Consider the following 18,358-nt stretch of genomic DNA (forward strand, 5'->3'; position numbering starts at 1 on the left):
CAAATACACGTCCAATTACCCGATGAAAGTTCCTATGGAATCTAATTCCACCACACTTTCAGATAGGGCGAATCAGATCTTAACAACCCCATGTGTGAAAACATTTCTCCTCATTTCCCATCCAGTTCATTTGCCAATTATTTTAAATCTATCACCTCCAGTTATTGACCTGGAGGAAACAGTCTCTCCCTACTTACTCTATCAAAACCCCTCATAATTTTGAATACCTCTATTAGGTCTCCCCTTAGCAACCAAATATACATCCCATCTGAACTGGGTGACGTGTTAACTTTGAGTGATGCCAAAGTATTTAGCTTCTCCTTTCTGTCTATTTTTATTCTAGCCAATATATCTCCACTCCCTCCTCCTCTACTGCAGCATTAACTTCATCCTCTTCTTTTGTGGAGTCGGATGCAAAGAATTAGTTCAATACCTTAGTTATGCTCTCCGACTCCACAAGATTTCCTTAACCTTTCTTCATTTCTTTCCATAACTACTTTCAACCTAATTATATTATCACTATTACCCAGATGTTCTGCAACTGCAATACGTTCCACTGGCCCCACTTATGATATAATTGTAAATAAACCTCATCAATTTAAACTGGTGGCTATCTCAGTGCATTACTAATGGGCAGTCTGTAGTCTGGAGCCTGGTTGTGGAGGACAATTTTCCTGCCCCGTCCTGCTACAGCAGAGATTTGCTACAACCATACATGCTTCCTGTCCTGGGACATTACCATGGTTTGGGGACATCTCCAGTACGGTCTGACCCCTGGTAGAACCTGGTGCCAGCAAATGGGGAGGTAATTATTCTTCAGCTGTAGGACTGCTGGAGAGCAGCAGCCACATGGCTCTCAAAATGTAAAGATGTGCTTCATAAATGGGTAAAAATTGCTCAGTTTACATTCTAGGGTTCTTTTTGGTTGGCTGCAAAGCCCTTTCATATCCTTTGGCCTGAGGAATTTTCTGGCATGTCCAACACCAGCCTCATAGGCAACTACTGCATCTGGGAACACTGCCACTGTAGAATAGAGAATCATAGAATCTTGGTTACAGCACAGAAGGAGGCCATTTGGCCCATCAAGCACGTGCCAGCTCTCTGCAAGAGCACTTCAGCTAGTCCCACACCCCCGCCCTTTCCCCGTAGCCATGCAATTTGATTTTCTTCAGGTACTTATCCAATTCCCTTTTGAAAGCCATGATTGAATCTGCCTCCACCATCCTTTCAGGCAGTGCATTCTAGATCCTTATCAATTGCTGCATAAAAAAGTTTTCCTCATTTCGCCTTTGGATCTTCTGTCAATCACCTTAAATGTATGTCCTCTGGTTCTCGACGCTTATGCTAATGGGAACAGTTTCTCTCTATCTATACTGTCTAGACCCCTCATGATTTTGAACATCTCTATCAAATCTCCTCTCAACCTGTAACTGTGAGAGACAGACATGGGAAACTAGGACTGCCTTCTTTCGTCTCATTAGTGTCACTTTATTTGGCCCACAATTACTGCAACTACAGATGCAGGACCTACTCTGTACCCCGCCTTAGTAAAAACAGGAAATCCCGGCCTATTCTTTTTTCTGTCCTTTGTACCCATAGAATGGGTCTTGACCAGGTCAGGAAAATTGATCCCATGATGTAGAGCTGCTAGGATGGAGCTATGTTTAACCTGGCATGTCCCCTTAAGCCTTTTTTTCAAGTATGTCTTATGGGAAAGCAATGTAATTAGACAAATCAAGGCAGTTGCAGCTGCTTTTAAATTTCTGAGGGCATTTAGTAGTTAAATGTACCTGCTTGTCAATTTCTGGCTCCAGGTCAGAAGCATGAAATGAATATTTTTCTATCTTGGGTCAGTGGTAACACCATCACTTCTGGATCAGAAGGTTGTGGGTTCAAGAGTATTGTACCATGTCCCCGCTCAGATCTGCCGCTCGATGAGCATACCTGGTGCGTCGTACCCACCTCTGCTGGGTCAGTGCCATCCTGCAGACACCTCAGGTGCCCTGCGGCAATGTGCTTGAGCCCGGTACCTCCAAAGTGGCGGAGGGAATAGCCGCAGGAGCACTAGATGTCATGGGTGTCGACTGCATTATGCAGCTTGGCGATGCAGGGTCCTCAAAGTCCGCACTCTCTGTCATATATGTAACCAGCATACTACTGTAACCCTTATACAATTGTAACCCTCATGTAACCACTACATACTGTACATACTTACTAGAAATGCACACCTTGACCACAGGGGGTGTACTTGTGGGAGACACTCTTTACCTGGAGATTCAGGTATATAAGGGGAGCTCCCTCGCAGGGCCAGCACTCCTTGGTCCAGGTAATAAAGGTGAAGGTCACAGAGTGACTGCGTCTGCAGTACGTGTCTCGTGTGATTATGTTTAAGAGTTAAGGACTCAACACCTGGCAACGGGAAACGGGAATCACTGAACCCAGAGGATGGCCACCGGTAGTTCAGAGGAACGTTACTGTGTGGGTGAAGACTGGGACGATTTTGTGGAGAGACTCCAGCAGACCTTTGTCACGCTGATGAAGGACCTGCTCACACCCCACAAACCGGCCGACAAGTCTTTTGAAGAGCTCAGCCAGCTGATCAGCGAACACTTAAAACCGGCGAGCAGCATACACATGGCCCGGCACCAGTTCTACACACACCGATGTCGGGAAGGGCAAAACATCTCGGACTTCGTGGCAGACTTGCAGCGCTTGGCCAGCCTCTAAGTTCTCAGACGCCTGCAGGGGGGCGATGTTAAGGGATATTTTCATTGAGGGCATTAGCCATGCCGGGATCTTCAGGAAGCTCATAGAGACCAAGGACTTAACTCTAGAAGGGGCAGCATTGATAGCTCAAACTTTCATAGCCGGGGAAGAAGAGACCAAGCTAATTTACGCGAGTAGTCCTGTGTCCAACGTGGCGATGGACCAAGGAATTAACGTGATAAACGCAGCTCAAGATCTCGCAGTCAGGCAAAGGCATTTTGAAACTGCAGCAGTCAGACAAAGGCATTTTGTAACTGCCCAAGCTGAAACCGACTCTAAGGTGGGCCCCCGACAGGGACAATGGAGAGGGGAGCGGCAATTCACACCAACAAGGGGACCATTAACACCCAACATCAGAGTGTTTAGAAACAACCAAGGGAACAATCAGAGAGGAATGCCTGCTAACAGTCCTTTTGTGAACAACGATCTCAGCCAATGCTGGAGATGTGGGGGCAGACATTATGCGAAAAGCTGCAAATTTCAGCAGTTCGTCTGCAGGAATTGTAATGCAGAGGACATTGGGCTAGGGTTTGCAAACAGCCAGTAGTGAGGCTAATCTATGAAACAGAGGAATCAGGCGAGGGGCTTGCAGTGCAGGACAATGCCTGGGGTAAAGCCATGGATGCTGAAGTTCAGCGGGTTCATGTGGCTGACGTCCACAGCTCATACATCAAAACATCAAAATGATGATGAACGTTTTATTGAATGGCATCCCAGTTCACATGGAGCTGGACACGGGGGCTAGCCAGTCCCTCATGAGTGCACAACAATTTGAGAAACTATGGCCGCACAGAGCTAGCAGGCCCAAACTGGAACGAATTAATACGCAGCTACGGACGTACACCCAAGAGATCATTCCAGTGCTAGGCAGTGCAAATGTGGTGGTAACACACAATGGGTCACAGAACCGGCTGCCACTCTGGATTGTTCCGGGAAATAGCCCTGCATTTTGGGAAGGAGCTGGTTCGCTAAGATGAACTGGAAATGGGGGGATGTGCACACCATTTCACCTGTGGTGTAGAGTGAAGCTCATGCTCACAGGTACTACAAAAATTCGGGTCACTGTTTCAACCCGGTGTCGGAACGTTCAAGGGCACAAAAGTAGTTATACGCATCATCCCGGACGCCAGACCAGTGCACCACAAAGCCAGAGCGGTGCCGTACGTTATGCGTGAGAAAATAGAGTGAACTGGACAGACTGCTCAGAGAGGGCATAATTTCACCCGTTGAATTCAGTGACTGGGCAAGTCCCATTGTTCCTGTCCTTAAAGCGGACAGCTCGGTTAGGATCTGCAGTGACTACAAAACCACCATCAACCGGGTGTTCCTGCAGGACCAATACCCGCTCCCGAAGGCGGAGGACATTTTTGCCACGTTGACAGGTGGCAAGCTGTTCACTAAATTGGACCTCACTTCGGCAAACATGACTCAGGAACTGGCTGAAGAATCCAAGCTTCTGACCACCATCATGACGCACAAGGGTTTATTCATCTACAACAGGTGTCCATTTGGCATCCGTTCGGCGGCCGCCATCTTTCAGAGAAACATGGAAAGCTTGCTGAAATCCATTCCCGGCACAATCGTATTCCAGGACGACATCCGAATAACGGGTCGAGACACCGAGGAACACGTCCACAACCTGGACGAGGTGCTCCGCCAACTGGACCGGGTAGGCCTGCGGCTGAAGAAGGCCAAGTGCGTGTTTTTGGCCCCAGAGGTTGAGTTTTTGGGCAGGAGGATTGCCGCAGACGGGATCCGGCCCACCGAATCCAAAACTGAGGCGATCCGTCGTGCGCCCCGGCCCGGCAACACTTTGGAGTTGCGATCGTTCCTGGGACTTTTGAACTATTTCGGGAACTTCCTGCCGAACTTAAGCACATTGTTGGAGCCGTTACACGTGCTCCCGCGTAAGGGTTGCGAATGGTTTTGCAGGGACTGTCAAGAACGGGCTTTCAACAAGGCGCGGAACCTGCTTTGTTCTAACAAACTGTTAACGTTGTATGACCCCTATAAAAAACTAGTTTTAACATGCGATGCATCATCATGCGGGGTTGGGTGTGTGTTGCAGCAGGGTTATGGAGACGGACAACTCCAACCGGTGGCTCATGCCTCCAGGTCGCTCTCCCAGGCAGAGCGTGGGTACGGCATGGTCGAAAAGGAAGCACTCGCTTGTGTTTATGGTGTGAAAAAAATGCACCAATACCTTTTCGGCAGGCCGTTCGAGTTAGAAACGGACCACAAGCCGTTAACTTCTCTGTTGTCCGACTGCAAGGCAGTCAATGCAAATGCATTAGCTCGCATACAGCGATGGGCTCTCACGCTGGCTGAATATGACTACACCATACGGCACCGGCCAGGCACCGAAAACTGCACTGACGCGCTCAGCAGGCTTCCACTGGCCACCACCGAGGGGGCAGCGGAGCAAAGCGCTGAGATGGTCATGGCCATTGAGGCTTTTGACACCGCAGGCTCCCCCATCACAGCCCACCAGCCCCCTCCTATCCATGATAAAGAAATGTGTCCTGACAGGGGATTGGGCACCCACGCACGGGGCGTGCCCCGAGGAGGTCAGACCGTTTCAGAGACGGATGGATGAGCTCTCCATCCAAGCTGACTGCCTGCTATGGGGCAGCCGAGTGGTCATGCCCCAGAAGGGGAGGGAAGCATTCATCAGGGAACTCCACAGCGAGCATCCTGGCATTGTGTTAATGAAGGCCATTGCCTCATCACATGTATGGTGGCCGGGAATTGACTCAGACATGGAACACTGTGTTCGCAGGTGCACGACGTGTGCCCAGCTGGGCAACGCCCCCAGGGAGGCCCTGCTCAGCCCGTGGCCGTGGCCCACCAAGCCTTGGTCACGCATTCACGTGGACTATGCGGGCCCGTTCATGGGAAAAATGTTCTTGATAATTGTCGATTCATACTCAAAATGGATCGAGTGCATCATATTAAACTCGTGCACGATATCCATCACCATGGAGAGCCTGCGCACGGTTTTCACGACCCATGGCTTACCGGACATTCTGGTCAGCAACAATGGCCCGTGTTTCACCAGCCATGAATTCCAGATTCCAGGAGTTTATGTCGGGTAATGGCATCAAACATGTCCGGACGGCGCCGTTCAAGCCGACTTCCAATGGCCAGGCGGAACGTGCGGTCCAAGTTATAAAGCAAGGCATGCCCCGCATCCAAGGACCCTCTCTGCAGTACCGCCTATCGCGCCTCCTGCTGGCCTATAGGTCCCGGCTGCACTCGCTCATGGGAGTTCTGCCAGCGGAACTCCTCATGAAACATATATTCAAAATGCGGCTGTCCCTCATCCACCCAACTCTGGCAGACATTGTTGAGGGCAAGCGCCAGTCCCAAACAGAATGCCACGATCGTAACTCAAGGGAGAGGTGTATAGAAATGGATGATCCGGTATTTGTACTTAACCATGCATTGGGACCCAAGTGGCTGGAGGGCACCGTAATTGGTAAAGAGGGAAACAGAGTCATAGTGGTCAGACTCAATAATGGGCAGATATGCCGCAAACACTTGGACCAAGTAAAGAAAAGGTTCAGCATAGACACCGATGAACATGAAGAAGAGCATGAGATGTCAACCATACCACTGCCAGTGGATGAGCAACAAGGACAATTACCAGCATGCACAGTCCCTGCGGCCAGCCCGGACAGGCCGGAATCACCTCAGGTGACAGAAACGCATGCCAAGGCTCAGCCACCAGAGCCTCAACTGCGGCGCTCCACGAGAGAGCGTTGACCACCTGATAGACTTAACCTTTGAGTCAAAAAGATGTGAGGGGGAAAGTGATGTCATGTATGTAACCAGCATACTACTGTAACCCTTATACAATTGTAACCCTCATGTAACCACTACATACTGTACATACTTACTCGAAATGCACACCTTGACCACAGGGGGTGTACTTGTGGGAGACACTCCTTACCTGGAGATTCAGGTATATAAGGGGAGGTCCCTCACAGGGCCAGCACTCCTTGGTCCAGGTAATAAAGGTGAAGGTCACAGAGTGACTGTGTCTGCAGTAAGTGCCTCATGTGATTATGTTTAAGAGTTAAGGACTCAACACTCTCATCCATGGAGAAGGCACCCTGCAGCTCCATGGGTGAGAATCGGGGTTCCTCAGCACCAGATGTCCAATCGTGCGGCGAGTCCGGCCCCGCAACCCCACCTTCTGGGCTCAGTGGTGTTGCATGGGGCCATGCTGCTGGATGAGCTACAAAACATAAATGAGGTTATTAGAAGAGAAGGGGGTGCTAGGATCACAAGGCGATTCCAGCGCTACACACAGCATATGCACGACAAAAGCACCACCGCTATCAAAATCATCACAGCCATCACATTTCTTGACCATCACCAAATTCTGCATTTCGATAATTCTCATGAGGCCATCATTATTTATATAACACTTTTATCAATCACCTATCACATATTATTGGTCCGATATGAATGCGTGTGGCATCTATTGACTTTACATCACGCAATGGTGTATACTTTACTCACATGGCATCACATCAGGTTCTGCAGCTGCATGCATGGCCTACCGGGGGTGACTCCTCACTGGTGCCAGCACCCACTCCTCGATGTCAGTGAGCTCGATGATGACTGGTGGCCCGCCAGCCGTCTGCCTCTGCTCGGCCCTATTCTTGAAAGCTTCTTCTGAAAAGCTAACACCAGCACGACATGGCATGAGATCATTGCATGAGATCATTGCTAGGTACTGTCACAGAGACTGATACAACACATAACCGACAGATGTAATCATTATTATTATGATAATGATCATTCTTTACCTAAAAACGTACGCCGTAAACGCAGGCTTTGAGTAAAACATTCCCGGTATAAGTGCAAGACATCACATCTGATTTTAATCAATCATTGCACTTACAATTCAAATTATATAAATATATAAGTACATGTAAATAAATGTAATACTTACTCTGGCGGATCCGACAAGGTCGTTCCAGCGCTTGCGGCACTGGTTGCCCTCACGCACCTCGTTGGTCACCGACGAGACCACCTAGGCTATGTCTGCCCATATCTTCTGGTAGACCTTTCGGGTGGGCTTCCCACGCACACCCTGGGTCAATTGACACCAGCGTGACTCCACCTCCTGCAGGAGGGAGGCATTTGCCTCATCGGAGAATCAGGTTGCTCATTTGCGTCCTCCCAATTGTTCCTCTCCCACCGCACTGCTTTCGCCAGCGTCCTCAGTCTCCACAGCGTGCTGTGTCGCCTCCTCCATCCCTTCCATTTTAAATATTTTTTTTTCACCCAAAACTCCGTGGGAACAATGTTCTTTGTGCTGACACGTTTTTTTGCAGCTGGTAAATCTCCATCCTACCTCCCACAACAGCCAAACAAGCACACAACACACCCACACACACTTTCAGTTCCTCTCTGCTCCCTCGCTCTCTCTTCTGTGCATGTATTAATGACCCCTGACCTTCTGAAACACGGGAAACGACCATTACCAAAGCGTTGCTATGGACTCCGACACTTTATGGCAGAAGGCCAAAAAATTTAACGCTAATGCCCATTTCAGATCGCTCGCGGTAACGCCTATTTTATAAAATGGAATGTTGGGCTTTTGAAAATGGGCGATAATCCGGCGATCTCAAAACCCATATTTACCGCCCAGGCTGGAAATAATGCCCATTTTTGGGTGATCTACACAAAAGTGGAAAGTCTAGCCCTCAATCATGAAAGTTTTTCTTTCTCTCACAATTGTTGCTTCAGTGCCAATTAGTATTGAACAATGGCTAGCTTTGAGTTGTGATTCAGGAACTGGGTTAGGACCTTACAGCTGGCAAAGAGCAGACTTTGATTCAATTGCTATGTACTGGATTGAAATGTAGGTCCCTATAATGAATGGTCCCTGAATATGAAGAGAGGAACATAGGAACAGGAGTAAACCATTTAGCCATTCAAGCCTGTTCCGCTATTCAATGAGATTATGGCCGAGGTGTGACCTAACTCCACATACCCGCCTATGCCCCATATCCCTTAATACCTTTGGTTAACAGAGATGTATCAATCTCAGATTTAAAATTAACAATTGACCTAGCATCAATTACAATTTGCAGAAAAAGTTCCAAACCTCAACCATCCTTTGCGTGTAGAAGTGTAACCTAATTTCATTCCTGAAAGGTCTGGCTTTAATTTTTAAACTATGCCCCAATCCTAGACTCCCCAATCAGCAGAAATAGTTTCTCTCAATCTACCCTATGTGTTCATTTTAATATCTTGAAAACTTTGATCAAATCATCCCTTAACCTTCTAAATTTCAAGGAATACAACCCTACTTTATGTAATCCCTCCTCGTAATTTAACCCCTGTGAACAAAATTGCCCCTTCCTTTAAGGCTTGTTACTACCAAAAATCGGCAGCCACGCTGTGGAGTGGAATGGCCGCCAACTTTTCATGAAATGGCCGCCGCTCGCCCAATTGCTCTGCCGCAGTTTTCCGGCGGTAAGCATCACTGCACCGCTTGCCCTCACTTCCGCCCCGCTGCTGCCCAACACACCTAAGAGCGCACCACCGAGGTCCCGAGCCTGAAGCCACAGTCTGCTCAAAAAATCTTGCGACCGCTTGACGGTGTCAAGGTTAGGTTTTTTGGGTCGGTGCCTAGTTCCTGATGTACGCCGCCAGTGTTCCTAAAGTTGTGTTGGTTTTGCTGCATTTTTGTCGGCAACTTTTTCACCGTCTTTGAGAACAAGTGCGAGACTACAGTGCGCGATTGTTTGAGAGTGCTGGAGGCACCTCCACCTGCAGAACAGGGAGCCGACATTGAGGAGGCTGGGCTTGGGAAGGGGTTGGAAATGGGGGCAGTGCTGTTAGGCCAACACCTCTTGCACATTGTGCGTGTTGCAGAGGCAGCGGGCAAGGGTCGCGGCATTAATGGCGGCCCAGCATGGAGAGGGCCAGGGAGATGTGACAGAGGTGAGGCCAGAGAGCTGCCATAGGAAGGCCCTCAGCAAGGGCAGCACCTATGGAGGAGAGTGAGATACACAGACCCCCCCGCACCAGACACTGGGCCAGCAGGACAGGAGGCAGCCTGCAGCAGAGGCAGAAGCTGGGCAGCAGCAGCCTGCAGAGGCACAGGACCAGGCAGACCAGCAGGGAGAAGCCAATGAGGCAGAACAGAGAGCAATACGGCTGCACAGATGTGGTGGCGGAAGGCCATATCGACAAAGCATCTTCCGTCACCAATTCTTGTACAAAGTCCTGAATGATGATCAGTGCCTGCGCAGACTACAATTCCGCAAGGATGTAGTGACGGTGCTCTGCTATCTCCTGCAGGCAGGCTTGGAGCCACAAACATGGGTGAGGACAGCCCTGAGCGTGGCATCCAAGGTTACAATCACCCTGAACTTTTGCAGCCCATACATCCATATGGGAGATCACAGATGCTCTCTATAGGAGGAGGGCCCATAACATCTCCTTCCCTATGAGCAGGGACAAACAGTTGGAGCAGGAGATTGGATTTCTGCGCATTGCGTGCTTCCTCAGGTTCCAGGGAGTCATTGATTGCACCCATGTCGGTCTGAGGGTAGTCCAACACACTCACGAGGTCTTCCAAAACCGTAAGGGATACTACTGCCACAATGTTCAACTGGTTTGCTAACACAACCACAAAATTATGCAAGTGGATGCCCTGGCAGCAGCCACGATTCATTCATATTGTGGCAGACTGGTGTGCCAGGCCTCTTCACTGGTCCAAATCAAGATTGTGGCTGGTTCCTCGGTGACAAGGGCTATGCACTGAAGCACGAAGCAAAGGGTAATATTTGATGGGTGTTTTTATGACTGGAAAGCTGTATCCAGTGGGGTTCCGCAGGGCTCAGTGCTGGGTCCCTTGCTTTTTGTGGTATATATCAATGACTTGGACTTAAATGTTGGAGGTATGATTAAGAAATTTGCAGATGACACTAAAATTGGTTGATAATGAAGAAGAAAGCTGCGGACTGTAGGAAGATATCAATGTATTGGTCAGGTGGGCAGAACAGTGGCAAATGGAATTCAATCCGGGTAAGTGTGAAAGTTGTAAATCTGTGAAATTCGCTGCCTCAGAGAGCTGTGGAAGCTGGGACATTGAATAAAGTGAAGACAGAAATAGACAGTTTCTTAAACGATAAGGGAATAAGGGGTTATGGGGAACGGGCAGGAAAGTGGACCTAAGTCCATGAGCGGATCAGCCATGATCGTATTAAATGGTGGAGCAGGCTCGCGGGGCCATATGGCCTGCTCCTGCTCCTATTTCTTATGTTCTTATGTTCTTATGTAATGCATTTGGGGAGGTCTAACAAGGCAAGTGAATACACATTAAATGATATGACACTGAAAAGTGTAGAGGCACAAAGGGACCTTGGAGTGCAGGTCCACAGATCCATGAAGGTAGCAGACCAGGTAGAAAAGGTGGTTATGAAGGCATATAGAATACTTACCTTTATTACTCGAGGCATGGAATACAAGAGCAAGGAGGTGATGCCAGAACTGTATAAAACACTGGAATACTGTGTGCAGTTCTGGTCACCACATTACAGGAAAGATGTGATTGCACTGGAAAGGATACAGAGGACATTTACAAGAATGTTGCCTGGACTGGAGAATTTTGGCTGAGGAAAGATTGGAGATGCTGGGTCTGTTTTCTTTGGAGCAGATGAGGCTAAGGGGAGACCTGTATAAAATTATGAGGGGCCTGGATAGAGTGGATAGGAAGGACCTGTTTCCCTTGGCAGAGGGGTCAACAACCAGGGGGCATAGATTTAAAGTAATTGAGGGGAGGTTTAGAGGAGATATGAGGGGAAATTTCTTCACCCAGAGGGTGGTGGGGGTCTGGAACTCACTGCCTGAAAGGGTGGTAGAGGCAGGAATCCTCACCACATTTAAAAGATACTTGGATGTGCATTCAAAGTTCCATAACCTACAGGGCTACGGACCAAGAGCTGGAAAGTGGGATTAGGCTGGATAGCTCTTGGTTGGCCGGCGTGGACACGATGGACCAAAATGGCCTCCTTATGTGCTATAAATTTCTCTGATTCTATGATTCAGATGCAGCCCCCATTTTTTCACTGTTTATATAAATGTCTTTTCTACTACTAAACTGACCTTTCTACAAAAACAAATGAAAATATAATTATAAGAAGTAATATAAGTTTACATTTGACTGGGTATATCTGTCAAATACACTTATAACTCACAAATTATTAGAGCACTCTTGTTTTTGCAGCCTCCCTCCTTTCTTCCGATATTCAAAATGGCGTCAAAATGGCGAGCTCTGTGAGTAAAGCCCGGGAAAAGCAATATTTTCCGGCAATGTTGTTGGCGAGCGATCAGCCCGGCGATGTGATGGCAATGTGCTGAAAGTTAGATTGGACGATGTGCCGGCGATCAGCTCGGCGATGTGAGCCGAAAATCAGTGGGATAATTTTTCACCGATGATCCAGCCTGAATTTCCACTTTTTTGTCAAAATAGGCAATGAAAGGCCGTCTTGGGCGATATATGGGCGATGTGGTGGAAAGTCTCAGAGGGTGTGCTACAATACTCGCCTGAGCTTGTCTCCTTATTCATGGTGGTGTGCCTCATGCTCCACAACCTGGCCATCATGAGGGCACAGCCATTGGAGGACGAGGCAGCAATGCCACCTGTGGAGGAGGAGGAGTAGTAGGAGGGGGCACAGGATGGGGAGCAGGATGCAGGTGGCCAGCCACACAGGAGGTGGCGTTGCCATCGTGACCCTGCAAGGGAAACACAAAGCCGTCTCATAGCTGCGTGTTTCACATAACTGAATGCCCAGTTGAGTCTGCATCTGGCCATGTCCATGGTCCAACCTATGAGCCCTCTCACACATTATTCCCGCACAGTGAAATGAAAGACCTATTCAGAAATTTCCAAAAGAAAATAACGATTTATTATACACCAAACAATGGGTACACAAAACATCAACATTATCAATTATCTCCCTTGTGCAATTCCTTATTACCCCTCTTACACAGCCTTGCCCTTACACCACGCTGCAGTGTCTCCCCTGTGACTGCCTCATGGCTTGGGAAGCTACAGATGTCCTTCTCGGATGTCCTCGACCAGCTCTGGCCCTGGAAGGGCCGGCTGCAGACTGGGCCGCGTCCTCCTCTGTGCCTTCAGTCAGAAGTAGCTGGGGTGATTCCATGGTTGGCAGCAATGGTGGAGTGGCAGGTCTCAGCAATCAGGTCTAGCGTAGCAACCAGCTGAGACTGCATGAGAGCAGTCACATTCTCGAAGCCACCAGAGACGACAGTTGTAAGACGCTCCGTGGCCTGTTGCCCAGAGTGCATGAGAGTATTCTGAGCTTCCAGGGCAGCGGCCATCCTCTCCAAAGAAGCACAGCAATGCTGGTTCCTTCACACCTGTGCTGCAATGGCAGCTGCCACCTTGCCCTGGAGAGGCGTCATTGCAGCTGGATCTGTAGTGACCCTGCACCTTACTACAAACTCACACGAGGCATAGATATATCAGACATGGTCACTCTGTGACCGTCACCTTTATTGCCAGGACCAAGGAGTGCTGACCCTGGGTGGGACCTCCCCTTTTATACCTGGAAACCCAGGTGAGGAGTGTCTCCCGCAAGTTCACCCCCTGTGGTCAAGGTGTGCATTTCTAGGGTACAGGTACAGTGTACATGAGTTACAGTTACATGACTATGTCATTGCAAGATGGTTAAATACATGACAGGATCCGCACAGTCACTCTGGGAGTCCACCATCGTGTGCACACTCGCAATGATGGGCTCCATGGTGTGCGCAGAGCTGTCGACAATGCGGGAGGCGGTCTCCTCCATGCTCCTCACCACTTGCGACAGACTCTTGGGCACCCCTTGCATTGCCGCCGAGTGGTTGGTTTGCATGGCCTCCACCCTTTGTTAATAAGCCCCAACATCGATGGGCTCGTCTGAGTGCTCCTCAGCAGGACTCGGCTGCGCACTCGCACCCCGGAGAGATGGCGCCCGAGCTTCCCTTTGCCCTTCACCATCAACCTGCTAGGCCCCGGTGCTTCACTCTGTGCAGACCCCTCTCCTAAATCTAAGGTACCTGACCGCGTACTCCCAGTATTTGAGCTGACCTGTGTGACTGTAGGAAGCAGTGACATCATGGTGCTGGCACAGCCCTCCCCGTCTCCATCTCTTTCATCGGACATGCCGCCAAGATCATCTAGGGCCTCAAGTGTGTCCTCCTGATTCTGGCTGCCAGTAGCATCAAGGGTGTTGTCTCGCTTTGGCTGACACACGGGGTCTCATTTGCAATCATAAATGGGACAAAGGGTACGGTGAGGGTGAGGTGATGCATTGTACCATGCAGCAAGCAGCTTGCACACAAGCATGAGCAATTGGCAAGCAGCCGATTGTACTGTAGGGGCGAGATGGTACTGCACAAAGGCCTTCACTTATCCATGCTGCCCCCAGCGGAATCCAACATGCGTGCCCACTAGCCGCTGCACCATCTCCTCCAGATTAGTCAGCTCGATATTTTCCTACTCGCCCTCACCAGTGGCTTGTTGCTGGGCATGGTTGCGCACCACCTTGGTCTGCAAAGCAAAGAAGGGTTGGTAAGTCGTGGTATCCTGAGGCCTCGGCAATTAGTGCAAGTGTAGGCCCATTAAATGCAGCTGTGAATCTCACTTGCAAGGGAGCCTCCATTATGAGTGTGCACTCATACATGCCTTAGCACTCAAATGCTACTTCAACTACTATATAGTGTTGGTGAGAAAGAAGTTAAGGAAGAAGTTAAGGTGAAGGAGAGTCTTGTAGATGTAAGTTGAGGAGTTGGGGGAAGATGTACTCACTATCATTAGTTGAATAAGGTTGGTGAGCCTTTTCCTGCATTGGGTTGTGGTGCGCTGGTGAATGGAGTTCCCCGAAACCTCCTCTGCAATCTCCCTCCAGGCATTTAGGAAGATGCTCCTAATTGGTCGCCCACCAGTATCAAGGAAGAGAAACCACCTCCTTCCCTCCACAGCTTGCTTCAGGCTTTCCAGCTCAGTGCCGTTGAAGCGGCTGGCCGTCCTCAAAGGTCCCCCTGCAGCCATCTCCTCTGAAGCAACTCAGACCAAAGTCAAGACACAGCTGCAAAACCTGCCCTTTAAGAAGGCCAGGGAGCAGCTCCATCGTTATGATCAATTGGTTAGGCATGGAATTTCATGGTCCAAGTGCCACACCGCTGCAACCAGCCCATTACCCCAGTCATTACCACTCCACTCTGTTTAGTCGCCAAAAATTCTGAATTTCACTCTTAAAATTTCTGCATCCAAATCAGCGGTAAAGGACGCTAAAATGCCGTCGGTGCGCCCCGTTTCTGGTGGAGGGCAATTTTGGCAGCTTGGAGTCTGGGAATCATGCTGGTAAACATACGCTGCACTCCTTCCAAGGTCAATATATCTGTGGTGCCCAGGACTGCTCACAGTACTGCTGTAGCATAACTTCTAACCCCTTGTATTTTAGTCCTTTAGATATAAAATCTAGCATTCCATGAGCATTTAAAAAAAAATTCTGTACCTGTTCAATGATAGTTTAATGATCTACCTGAATCCCCCCCAAGGTTCTTTGGACCACCCCTGTTTTTAGCTTTTCACCATTTACAAAGTACCCTGTTCTATCCTTTTTAGGTCCAAAGTGGATGACCTCACATTTGCCTACATTGAAATCCATTTGCCACAGTTTTGCCCATTCACTTAATCTATCAATATCTCTCTGTAATGTTATGCTTTCATCTACACTGCCTGCAATGCCGCTTATCTTTGTATCAGTGGCAAATCTGGACATGTGGCTTTCTATCCAATCATCATAGTCGTTCAAAAATGCAGTGAATAGTTGAGGCCCCAACACAGATCCTTGTGAGACACCGCTAGTCAGATTCTGTCAATCAGAGTACCCGGTCATTATCCCTACTCTCTGTCTCCTGCCACTCAGCCAATTTTTTAACTCTGTCAATAGTTTTCTTTCAATTCCAATGGTTTCAACCTTAGTTAACAGTCTCTTATGGGGGACTTTATCTAATGCCTTCTGGAAGTCCATATAAATAATAACCAGACACATTCCCCTGTTCACTACTTTAGTTACCTCTTCAAAAAATGTAATCAGGTTCATCCAGCATGATCTACTTTTACACATGTACTAACCCCTTGCATTACTCAGGGCCCAACTTCTGGATGACAGCAATGTTTGGGACATTGGAAGGATTTTGATCTTTTGAAAATTACAACTTTGCACCTGGAGAAAATTTGGAAATAATACTGAAAACAGTGCAAGGACTCATGTAGGAGAAAAGCAAGCTGATAATTTCAGTGAAACAGTCGCTCCCTGTTTTTAGAATCTTAAAATAATTCTGAAGAAAATATTAAAAATAGATATTGCATACTGTCTATCACTCTAACCACAATACATACAGTTGCAAGCAGATTGGCACTGGCCAACTATCTGTGGCTGTTCTTACATACATAACATAAGAAATAGGAGCTGGAGAAGGCCATTCAGTGCTTTGAGCCTGCTCGGCCATTCAATAAGATCATGGCTGATCTTTGACCACAACTCTACCTTCCTGCACTATCCCGATGCACTATTCCTTTAGTATCCAAAAATCTATCGATCTCTGTCTTGAATATACTCAACAACAGCCCTCTGGGGTAGAGAATTGTAAAGATGCACAAACTTGTGAAGAAATTGCTCCTCATCTGAGTCCTAAATGGCCAACCTCTTATTCTGTGACTGTGACCCCTGGTCCTAGACTCCCCAGCCAGGAAAAACATCCTCCCAGCATCTTTCCCTGTTAAGCCCCTTAAGAATTGTATATGTTTCAATGAGATCACCTCTCAATCTTCTAACATTTAGGGAATATAGGCTTACGCTACTCAATCACTCCTCATACGACAATCCCCTCAACCCAGGAATCAATCTATTCAACCTTTGTTGCACTCCTTCCGAGGCAAATATATATTTCCTTGCGTAAGGAGACCAAAACTGTGTACAGCACTCCATGTGTGATCTCACCAAGGCGTAATATAATTGCAGCAAGACTTCTTTACACTTATACTCCAATCCCTTTGTAATAAAGGCTAACATACTATTTGCTTTCCTAGGTTTAGGGTTCTCCTGTGAAAGGGTTAGGGTTAGGGTTCTTCTGTGCAAGGGTTAGAGTTAAGATTCTTATGTGCAAGGGTTATGGTTCTTCCATACAAGGGTTAAAGCTTAGCTTAGGGTTCTTCTGTGCAAGGTTTAGGTTTAGAGTTAGGGTTGTTCGTGTAAAGGTTCGAGGTAGAGTTAGGGTTAAGGGGCTAGACTTTCCACTTCACATCTCCCATCTAAGGCCCATCTATCACCCAAAATGGACCTCTATCATCCATTTTGAGGAAAAAGTGGAAACGGCCCAAAATATCGCTGAAAAAACAGGTGCGCAAGTTTCGGCTCACATCGCCGAAATGATCGTCAAAGTGATCGCCCACACAAGGCCCATCCCAAGTTTCGGCACCTAGCATGCACTTTGCTGGGCTGGTGCAAGGCCCAAAAGATCGCTGAGAAATAGTTGCTTTTACTGGGCTTAACAGAAGGAAATGGACACGACGGACGCCATTTTTAAGATTGGAGGAAGGGTGGAGGCAACAGAAAAGAAGGAGCTAAATAGTTGTGAGTTATTTAGAGAGTTATTGAAAGATAATTCTACTCAGAATATTAGATCAGGGTATATATAATATATTAGATATTGTATAGGCATTTTATTTTTGAAAAGTGCTTTTATATACTGAAATTATTTACTGATATTGTTGTGGCCTATTAGACTGACTGGTATACAGCGTAGAGAGTACAGTGATTAGAGAGTAGAGAGATTAGTTTAATTTAGTGAAAGTAATTATTGATAGTGATATCTGGCCTATGCTTTCCCTGCCATTACTTGTAACTGGTTACTGAAAGGATCAATCGAAGAGGTGGCAGAGTAATGCGTGGACGGAGACGAAGACAGAGGAGGCGACCATACAGCCAATGAAGGTACTTGGAAAAGCAATCTTACCTGAACTTGTCTGAAAAAGCTTCTCTTAGAAGGCTGCGATTCCAGAAGGAGGTCATCGATGAGATATGCCAACTTGTCAAGGGTGATTTGCAGCCTTTCAGCACATCAGAACCGCACTGTCCGTTGAGGTGAACGCTACTGCTGCCCTTGTTATCGACCACAGTCAAACAATTGTGACAGTAAATGCTACATTTCCTGGCAGCATCCATGATGCTCATGTGAAAGTGCTATCCCTGACCTGTTTGTCAATCAGCCAGAAGGTCACGGTTGGATGCTGGGGGATAAGGGAAATGGACTTGCCAGTTGGCTCATCACCCTTCTGCGTAATCCCGTCACTGAAGCACAGAAACGTTATAATGAAAGTCACATAGAGACACGCAACATCGTTGAAAAGACAATTGGAGTCCTAAAGCAACGCTTCAGATGCCTGGATCATTCTGGAGGCAGCCTACAGTACCACCCTGACCAGGTCGCTGAGTTTATTGTGGTGTGTTGCATGCTGCATAACCTAGCTATAAGGTGAGGACAAGTA

Source organism: Pristiophorus japonicus, chromosome 2, assembly GCF_044704955.1.
Source record: "Pristiophorus japonicus isolate sPriJap1 chromosome 2, sPriJap1.hap1, whole genome shotgun sequence".
Classification (NCBI taxonomy): Eukaryota; Metazoa; Chordata; class Chondrichthyes; family Pristiophoridae; genus Pristiophorus; species Pristiophorus japonicus.